Source organism: Oncorhynchus masou, chromosome 15, assembly GCF_036934945.1.
Source record: "Oncorhynchus masou masou isolate Uvic2021 chromosome 15, UVic_Omas_1.1, whole genome shotgun sequence".
Lineage (NCBI taxonomy): Eukaryota > Metazoa > Chordata > Actinopteri > Salmoniformes > Salmonidae > Oncorhynchus > Oncorhynchus masou.
The window spans coordinates 30,735,872-30,744,899 of record NC_088226.1 but is presented as its reverse complement, the minus strand read 5'-3'; the positions used below and the strand labels follow the sequence as shown (position 1 = coordinate 30,744,899).

The window sequence follows — 9,028 nt, the reverse complement described above, 5'->3', positions numbered from 1 at the left end:
TCCGCATCGTCCCTATGACTGTGCAATAGAATTATTGCCAGGTGAGTCTCCGCCTAAAGGCAAGTTATATTCACTTTCTGTTCCTGAGAGGGAGGCTATGGAGAGATACATCTCTGGTTCTCTGGCATCTAAATTCATTCGTCCTTCCTCTTCTCCAGCGGGGCGGGGTTCTTCTTTGTGGGGAAGAAGGACGGATCTCTGCGTCCTTGCATTGATTACCGTGGGTTGAATAACATCACAGTGAAGAATACCTATCCCTTACCGTTGATGTCCTCCGCCTTTGAAAGGTTACAGGGAGCATCCGTGTTCACTAAGTTGGATTTACGTAATGCATATCATTTGGTTCGCATAAGGGAGGGGGATGAATGGAAGACCGCGTTTAACACCCCCAGAGGGCACTTCGAATATTTGGTCATGCCTTTTGGGCTATCCAACTCCCCAGCGGTTTTCCAGGCACTCGTCAATGATGTGCTGAGAGATATGATTGATCAGTTCATATATGTTTACCTGGATGACATACTGATTTTTTCTTCTTCTCTCCAGGAACATGCTCAACACGTCAGACGAGTGCTTCAGAGGTTGTTGGAGAATGGACTTTTTGTCAAGGCGGAGAAATGCATTTTTCATGCACAATCCGTTCCATTCCTAGGATACATCGTCTCGACTGAAGGTATTCGCATGGATCCCGACAAGGTTAAGGCTGTGGTGGATTGGCCAAGCCCAGATTCCCGTAAGGCCCTACAGAGGTTTCTGGGATTCGCCAATTTCTACCGGCGTTCGTTCGCAACTTTAGCCAGATAGTCGCTCCTCTTACCGCCTTAACCTCTCCCAGAGTGACGTTCAGGTGGTCCGATACAGCCGAGGCTGCATTCGCCAAACTCAAGAGCCGCTTTGTTTCGGCTCCTATCCTCATAGCTCCCGATCCCTCGCGTCAGTTCGTGGTGGAGGTGGACGCTTCAGAGGTGGGGGTAGGTGCGGTACTTTCCCAACGTTCCTCTTCTGACAACAAGATGCACCCTTGCGCGTTCCTTTCCCATCGGTTATCACCTGCGGAACGCAACTACGACATTGGCAACAGAGAGTTGTTGGCAGTGAAGTTAGCACTGGAGGAGTGGCGCCATTGGTTAGAGGGTTCGGGGGTACCTTTTATAGTTTGGACCGATCACAAGAATTTGGAGTATATCAGAACCGCCAAGCGACTCAACTCCAGGCAGGCGCGGTGGGCACTCTTTTCGGACGTTTTGACTTCTCTCTCTCGTATCGCCCGGGTTCCAAGAATGTCAAACCCGATTCCCTTTCTCGCATTTTTGACCATTCCGAACGCCCATCCACTCCCGAGTGCATCCTACCCGGGACCCTAGTGGTCTCCACACTCACATGGGAGGTTGAATCGAGGGTCAAAACGGCCTTAGAGGGGGTCACGCCTCCGCCCGGTTGCCCGCCTAATCGGTTGTTTGTGCCGGAGGGGTGTCGGTCCGATGTTATTCGGTGGGGGCACTGCTCCAACGTAGCGTGTCATCCAGGAGTCAGCCGCACTAGCTTTTGGTTAAGCAACGCTTTTGGTGGCCACTGATGGCTCGTGACATTCACAGTTTTGTCTTGGCCTGCTCGGTTTGTGCCACTGGGAAGACTTCTAATCGACCCCCAGATGGGTTACTCCAACCGCTGTCGGTCCCTTCGAGACCCTGGTCCCACATCGCGCTAGATTTTGTTACCGGCCTCCCGCCCTCCCAGGGCAAGACGGTTGTTTTGACCGTGGTGGACCGGTTCTCGAAGGCGGCTCATTTTATTCCCTTGCCTAAATTACCATCTGCCAAGGAGACAGCGGTAACTGTCGTGGATCACGTCTTTCGCTTACATGGCCTGCCGATGGACGTAGTTTCTGACCGGGGCCCCAATTTGTGTCCAAGTTTTGGCAAGAGTTTTGTAGGTTACTGGGAGCGAGTGTCAGCCTGTCTTCAGGGTTTCATCCCCAGAGCAACGGTCAAACGGAGAGGGCCAACCAAGATTTGGAGAGAGTGTTGCGATGTTTGGTTTCTAAGAATCCCTCTTCCTGGAGTCAACAACTCTCTATGGTTGAGTACGCTCACAATTCGTTGCCAGTGGCAGCCACGGGTCTCTCTCCGTTTGAGTGTAGTTTAGGTTACCAGCCACCTATCTTTCCCAGTACGGAGTCCGAGGTCACTGTTCCCTCCGCTCACGCTTTCATCCAGAGGTGCCGTCACGCATGGAGCAGGGCCCGTGAGACTCTTCTCCGGGTGGGGGCGCGCACCAAGGCTAAGGCCGATCGCCACCGGTCGAAGCCTCCGGTATACGTCGTTGGCCAAAGAGTGTGGCTTTCTACTAAGAACATTCCACTCCGATCCGTTTCGAACAAGCTTGCCCCCAAATTTATCGGCCCGTTCAGAGTCACCAGGATCATTAGTCCGGTGGCGGTCCGGCTCAAGCTTCCTCTGGCGTATAGGAGAATTCATCCTACCTTTCATGTGTCTAAAATAAAACCTGTGTTTCAGGCACGCATTAACCCGCCGGTCCCGGTTCCCCCGCCGCCACGACTTGTTGATGGGGAAACCACCTTTTCTGTCAATCGTATTTTGGACTCTAGAAGGAGGGGACGCGGATTCCAGTACCTGGTGGACTGGGAGGGTTACGGCCCGGAGGAGAGAAGTTGGGTACCTGCTAGGGACATTCTGGATCACTCCCTTATCGATGATTTCAATCGACAGGTAAATTTGCCTGGGAACGCCAAGAGGCGTTCCTAGGGGGGGGGGGGGTATTGTCACGGTTCATGAATCCACTGCCTCCCTCTCTCTCTCTCTCTCTCTCTCTCTCTCCAGTGTTTGTGTGGGCGTGGTTTCCCAATCTCGGCCTGATTGTCTGCGCCAGCTGGAACCACTTATCTTCCCTTTATATGTTCTGTTACCAGTGTTTCTTGTTGTCAGATCGTTGTTTCTTCTCTGAGGTTGTGTCGTGTGTCCGTGCTCTTCTCTTGTGTGGATTATCTGCTGTGCTCCTTCCTACTCATCCGGACACACTCCCCTGGTTTTCTCAGCACGTTATGATCGGAAGATGCACCCGAGTTCCTGGGTCGGATTCCTTCTGAGTACAGTCTGTCTGTCATGTTGCTGCTGTGAACTACATTCATTAAAACCATCGTTGCTTGCATCTTGCATCCGCCTCTGTGTTGTAACACCCAGCAGATGTTTTTCTGAGGCAGGCCTGTTTATGGCCTGTTTATTTTATGCTGGGCCGTCATTCAACTAAGGTCAAAACGCACCGCAGCGCTGAGAGAGTGACAATGAATAAAGAGAGGGAGAGAATGAGTGAGGAGAAAGATCATGAAAGGAGAGAAAGACAGATATAAGAAAGGAGGGAATGAGAGCAGGATGGAAATAGAGAATGATATAATTACTGAATTTAGAGAGGGATGAGACAGAGAGCGAGAGAGAGAATGAGTTGTGGGCCAGAGGTTAGTGGCACGAATGGGCGAGCGGTGGCGGTGCTGGGAGTCTTGCACTGCTGTTCACCCAGCCAGAGAGTCAGTCACAAACAGGGTTCAACTTTAAACCCACTGGCCAAATTCCTTCACACCATCAACACATTCACTAGCATGGTCAAAATACCAGACCTGCATCAAATACAGAACTGGTTGATTAAGACGCTTGTTCTTTTGGATACCGATATTCACCCAATCTGTCTATTTCAGGCGTAGCCTGCTTTAAGTTGTGTGTGTCTGTGTGTGTGTGTGTGTTTGACATATAGGGATCAGGTCAACATAGTGGAGGCTGATAGGCTTAGGGACAGTTACTGCATGCTGCATTCTTGATCTACAGTTCAAAGAGCAAGGGACTCACAGACACAGATGCACACATGAGCGCACAAGCACTTGAACACATGCACACGCGAGTGCATACACACACGCAGAGTCACACACATTAGTGCATGAACACATGCACACATTCTCTTGCAAAAAGACAACAGAGGTAAGTACACACTCACTCCCACTCACTCCTCTTACAAACAGCCACCCCAAAGCTCCTGGGAATCTAGAGAAACAAGCAGTGTAGAAAAGGCCCATGGAGTTGGCGGAATAATCCTTTAATTCATTGCCATTTACTCAGCTGGGCCAGGGGCGCTTTAATTAGGTCAGGTGGAAATGTCCGACTGATCTCAACTCCATAAAAGGAGGAAATTGCCATCGCCTGATCTCGCTGCTTTCTCTTCCTTAACTCCATCTGATCCAGAAGTTCTGTGCGTCCATGAATCCACGTAAGTCGACTGACTCTTACCTTTCATCTTAATTATCTGTGGCGATCCGGAGATGGGCCATCAGTCATTGTTTATAGTTATTACCGTGGAGCGCGGCTTGGAGCGCACGCTTCAAACACATTGTGTAATGTGAATTGTCAATGATCACGGCCCTACGGATCCTCATAGGCCAATTGTGCAATCGATATGGTTCATGTGTATTGAAATTAATTATATGTACACATGAAGACAATTGAAAGAGTGAAATGAGAAACGTCATTGTTTGCTAACTGATTGACTTTGATCATGGGGATTGTAGATTGTATCACCATTCACTGTTTGTATTCTTTCATGATTTATGATAAATAGTTACGTGCCTAAATGACTCGCGGATGATTACTATTGACTTCTTAATGAACTGGACTGTTGAATTCCCATAAATTATGTTAATAATGAATTATATGATTTTATATTTGATTGGATACATGTTATTTGTTTCCTTTGTGATGCAGCACAGACGACTCAGTAAATATACCACTTTATGGTTAAAGGAATTCCTGCCTCAGTCTCATCCATTCCTCTGTCACCTGACACGTGACCACCTGTTCATCTTCACTGTCAGTCATCCTACCTGTCCAGCTACCCAAACAGATTCCACTAATCTTTCAATGGTCCTTCGAACCGGATGATGACTGAACTAAAGACAGGTGGAAAGGAAATGGAGGCGGAGAGGGAAGAATTGTCTCCACTGGAAGGAAGAAGAGGGGAGGAGAGAGCACCTGAGGGAAAGGAGCTAAGGAGGAGCTAAGCCTAAAGCAACAAAGGCTTCATTCTCAACCACCAGCAGCACCAGAAGAACCAGGCAAGCACCTGGTTATCTTAAGGATTATGTGGTCGAGTTTCCGACATCAAAGGGCAAGCCCACCAGAGCTCAAAGAGTTGTTGGATCAACTATATGTTTCAGCCATCAACCATCTCCTTTGAGCCAAGGACCGGAAACTGCTTAGGAGCAGGAAAGTAGTCTACATGAAGAATCTATGGAGGAGATAACTCCCACCGCACAGGTCGAACAGCTTCCAGAGGCAGGCTCCGCTCACCCCTTAACTAATGGGAAATCGTCGAAGCATTCTAGACGGAGTGGGAGTTCGACCAGTGGATACCCCTTTGGAAGTGGCCATGGCAGCCGCCATTCACTAGCCCTCAGCAATTCACAGACCGCTGTCCTACAAGAGAGGATGAAACTATTAGCTTTGGAGGAAATTCAGCGTCAGATTGAGGAGGAACGACAGGCTGATGAACAATGTCACCAATTGGATGTGCAGGCCCTTAGAGCTCTACAGGAAAGGGAATGCATTGCCAAGGACCTGGCACAGCAGCGACGGCACCGTTAAGCCAGAAGGGAATTGGAGGAGGCACGGATGGTCTCATCCTTCCTGGAGAGGAACGAACAGGGAGTTGACCTGACCACCCCTCCACATGGACCTGAACTGTCTGCCTTTCTTTCCCAATCTGCCCCTCTGGTACAGCATGGCACACAGTCCCCGGAGGTTCCGGGGTCAACAGCCAACACGGAGCACGGGAGACAGGCCGCTCCGCCAACGCCCTCTATGCCAGTGACACAAGTTAGCATTCCTCCATCTGGACAAAGAATCACTCCTTCGCCTTTCCGTCAGTTACCAACCAAGGCAAATCGTTCCTTTCGTCCAGGGCCAGGCCAGTCCTCAAACAACAGGTCGGAGGGCTCTCGCCCAATTCCGGCTGCCACAAATGGAGGGTCTGGGACAGTAGGGGACCGGCCCAATGAGGCCACAGTGGGCTCATCAGAAGTCCCGGGTTTATCCTTCACGCAACCAGAAGAGGGAGCCAACATTATGAAACTTCTAGTAGCCTCAGCCTATGGAATTCCCAGACCCAAACTGCCATACTTTGAAAACGGAAAGGAGAGTGAATTTATCCTTTTGGAAATGGCATTGGAGAGCCTACTGGGTATTCACAGTCATCTGTCAGAATGCTACAAATACCAAGTACTAATGGATCATTTGCGGTTTCCCAGTGCATACAGGCTGGCCCAATCCTTTATGCACTCCGCAACACCATACACTGCTGCTCTCCAGGCCCTGAAGGCGAGATATGGTGAGCCACGTCAGCTAGTCCAGAATGAACTAAACAACATCCTGAACATGTCTCCAATTAAAATGGGAGACCATGCTGCCTTCCAAGAATTCTCCCTGGCTGTCCAATCCCTGACCTCGATGCTCCAATCCGTTAAAGGAGAAGACGGGAACGAGCTGAAATGTGGCTCCCACGTGGACAGGCTTCTTAGCAAACTTCCAGTGTACCTCAGAGACAGTTTCATTGAACATTGTTTGAGTAAGGGCATCACGAAAGAGGGCTCGAGAAACACCTATGCTCTCAGAGACCTGGCCGCATGGTTGGAGGTGAAGGCAAAGGCGAAGAGCATCGCTCACCAGGCCACAATCTCAGCCAAAGCCACCGGGGGAAGGAAGGAGTTTGAACGCCAGGAGGGACAGAAAAGGCCAAATCCCACTAGCATGTACTTAAATAGTGAAGCCGGTGAGGAACCCGGGAAGAAGACCCCCCTCAAGAGCAAGAACATCTAATTCCAGCCTTACTGCCCATATTGCAGTTAGTAAGGGGCACTTCCTTGGCTCATGCCCCAGGGTAAAAAAGCATTGAGGAAACCCTGCAACTGCTATAAAGAAACCCATCTCACGTGTTGCATGATGTAATTCCTCAAGCACAGAAGGAGCAGAGTATGCTCATGGTAGGAGCTGCAAAGGAGCTGTACCTCGACCAGCAGAACCGGTCTCCAAGGGTCATGTTGAGGTGGTCAAGGTCACTCTGCAAAGTGAAGGGAGAAGCATTGATACATTCGCCGTTCTAGATGATGGGTCAGAAAGAGCAATCATTCTCATGGCGGCCACCCGTCAGCTTGACCTGGAAGGGACCCCCGAGACCCTTAATCTCAGAATGGTGCAACATGATGTTATCCAAATGAACGGCTCTGCTGTAACCTTTAGCATTTCACCTTCAGGAAACAGGGACGTGGCCTATAACATCACCAATGCCTTCACGGCAGATGGCTTGAATCTCGCAGAGCACTCCTGCCCGGTAAGTGTTCTACAGAAACAATATCCTCATCTACGAGGATTGCCTCTTCCTAACCTGGCCAGAGTAGCGCCACTTATCCTGATTGGGTCAGACTACCCACATCTCGTCACCCCGACTGAGCCTATACGAGCTGGACCAGAACGAGGGCCCATTGCTGTCCATACATCCTTGGGTTGGGCTGTGCAAGGTCCATCCCATCTACTTCTCTCCACCCAAGCTGTACAGTCACACCAAGTCCTCTTCACCAGAAGCAATCCAGATGCAGCCACTGATCTCCTTCGGAATGTTGAGATGCTCTGGAAAATGGACACCTTCTCCAACTGGAAGCTACAGGAGGTCACTCGCTCGAAACATGACTCCTATGCATTAGACCTCCTGGAGAAGAGCACCACCACCACTGAAATGGATGGCGTTCGCAGGTATGCAACCCCACTGCTACGGGTGCCCAACCATCCTCCTCTGGCAACCACGACAAGGGCTGTACTCCCACTACTGCGTGGAATGGAGCGACGCCTGGTGAAGAATCCTGAACTTGCAGAAGTTCATAACCGAGAGATTCATAACCTTGTGAAGGCAGGCTACGTCACTGAAGTGACAGCTCATGAAGAGGGAAACGCACTCCGTGAATCCTGGTATCTCCCTCACCATGTTACCCAGCAACATGGTGGGAAGTATAGACTTGTCTTCAACTGTTCATTCCAAGCTGCTGGTCAAAGCCTGAATGACTGTCTACTCCCCGGACCAACCTTAGGTCCTTCCTTGCTCGGTGTCCTTCTCCGGTTCCGGCAGCACTCAGTGGAGACATCAAAGCCATGTTTCATCAGATTTGTTTACTGCCTTCTGACACCACACTGCTCCGGTTCATATGGCGAGATATGGAACGAGATGCAGAGCCCACAATCTATGAATGGCATGTACTCCCATTTGGCACCACCTGCAGTCCTTGCTGTGCCATATACGCTCTGCAGAGACACGCACGGGAGCATCCAGACAGTGACCCAGAAGTATTGGATTCAGTGGAAAATGCCTTCTATGTGGATAACTGCTTACAGAGCGTCCCATCCACAGCTGAAGCGAAAGCACTCCTTGATAAAGTACGGAATCTCCTGTCCAAAGGGGGATTTGAGGTCCGACAGTGGGCTAGTAACAGAGCGGAGGTTATCCAACACCTCCCGCCACAAGCTAGGTCCAGTAGCAGTGAACTATGGCTAACGCAGTCTGGTGCTAACCCAGAAGAGCCCACTCTAGGACTGAGGTGGAGCTGCATACCGGATACCCTGGGGTATAAGCACCGCTCATCCCCGAGTACCGAAACCCCCACTCTGCGCACCATCTATCGGACCCTGGCCAGTCAATACGATCCCCTTGGGTATATCCATACACAACACGGGCCAAAGTCTTAGTCCAAGACCTGTGGCAGACCAAGAGGGACTGGGATGAACCAATCCACCCGGCTGACCTAGTGGAACGATGGATCTGTTGGGAAACGGAGTTTATGGAGCTCTCTGATGCCCAAATGCCAAGATGTTATATACCATCCTGTGCTGACCAACTGGGATCATGCCTGGAACTGCATGTGTTCTGTGACGCTTCGGAGCGAGCTTATAGGGCTGTTTCCTATCTTAGAGTGGAGGATAAGGCAGGCCAC

General features: G+C 50.4%; 1 long non-coding RNA gene across 1 annotated transcript; it reads left to right on the top strand.

Annotated features, from left to right (window-relative positions):
- Window positions 1-1,550: 1,550 nt before the first annotated feature.
- On the top strand, window positions 1,551-3,165 carry LOC135556143 (uncharacterized). Its single transcript, XR_010457952.1, has 2 exons — window positions 1,551-2,726; window positions 2,838-3,165. It is a non-coding gene; the product is annotated as an uncharacterized LOC135556143 (long non-coding RNA).
- The last annotated feature ends 5,863 nt before the right edge of the window (window positions 3,166-9,028 follow it).